Consider the following 1,421-nt stretch of genomic DNA (forward strand, 5'->3'; position numbering starts at 1 on the left):
TTCCATTTATTGTAGACAAGCCTTATCTCTTCTGCAATATTATCTGCTGTATGGGACTTAACCATACGAACAGTATCAAGCACAGCAGACTTGAGGAATCCCTCTGGGGATATGTAGTGAGCTGTCACTGTGATGAATGCTTTTATTTGTCAGGATGTCCATAATATGTCTGTTGTTAACGCAATACGCTTAGCTTTCTCCAGCTCTTGACGGACTCTCTCTACCTCTTTATTGTAAACAGAAGGTAAGAGAGTCCTACCTATCTCTCTGCAGCTTGCCAAGTCATATCTGGGGTTGGGTCCATTTACTAATCTCTTGAACCCTTTGTCTTCAACAACTGATAGTGGTTGTAAGTAAGTCTTCCACTTTCATCCTGAGAACAAGAGCGTTAAGTTCTTTCTTTTTATTCGAGTCATTCTTTTAGGGGTGAGCCCTAGTGGTGGCCTCGATCAGTGTTGGTTGAGCAGAGGTGGATGGTCTGGGGTGTTTGACAGCAATTTCCATATCTGCATCCTCCTTGAACTTCGTATATTCAATGGGATGTAAGATGCGCAGGCGTTTCATCATGTTAGACGTTCTTCCACTGTATTTCAGCTTATCTTTACTCAACAAGCATACAACGACGTCAGACGAAGTATGCTCCATGTACGTCCACACTGGAGCTGTTCTATTCCGCTTGGGTGCCATTGTTTTTCGTGAAATTTAGACTTAATAAGTGAAACGTACACCTTCGTTCTCTTTGCTCTGACGCTGCAAAGTAGGTACTAACGTGTTATGTGCACCTTCAGCACGCTGCCTTTGAAAAAGACTTGGTGCCTGTAAAAATATTACGTTATAATGTGAGAGATGAAGGGTTGGAGTACAACGTACAAGCAAGTTATTTTGAGTATCTGAAAAATAAATAAATAAATAAAATGGTCTTTATTTATTCATGAAGATGATGGTCACAGATTCCCTCTTCCTTAGTTTGTTTTAGATCTTATGAGCAAGTCTTTTTTTTTCTTCTTGTTTTTTTTTTTTTTTATTACCGGCCGCGCACTACTATTTATACCTTGTCATGACGTCATAGGACATCTATCAAACAGTGTTAAGAAACTATTACGCATATGGCAACTCTAAATCAGTGCATAATATTGGCCACCATAAATGAAATATTTTCATATCGTTCATGCGATTTCTTTGAATACTGGATTCATGTATCATTCCTTTACACTACTTTTCGTTCACTTGTAGATACATTTTCAAAACTTCCTGAATAACATTCGTGATTACATATTTTAAACATTGCATAATTGTTTGTGATTTGTAAATCATGAGCATCAGCCATCAGTACTCATGAGGAATCGTTAAGGCGGAACCGGCTCCAAGACTCGGAACCGATTCCAAGCAAGGCCTAGCGGAACCACTGGAACTGATTCCGG

This window comes from Scylla paramamosain, chromosome 13 (genome assembly GCF_035594125.1).
Source record: "Scylla paramamosain isolate STU-SP2022 chromosome 13, ASM3559412v1, whole genome shotgun sequence".
NCBI classification, from domain to species: Eukaryota; Metazoa; Arthropoda; class Malacostraca; order Decapoda; family Portunidae; genus Scylla; species Scylla paramamosain.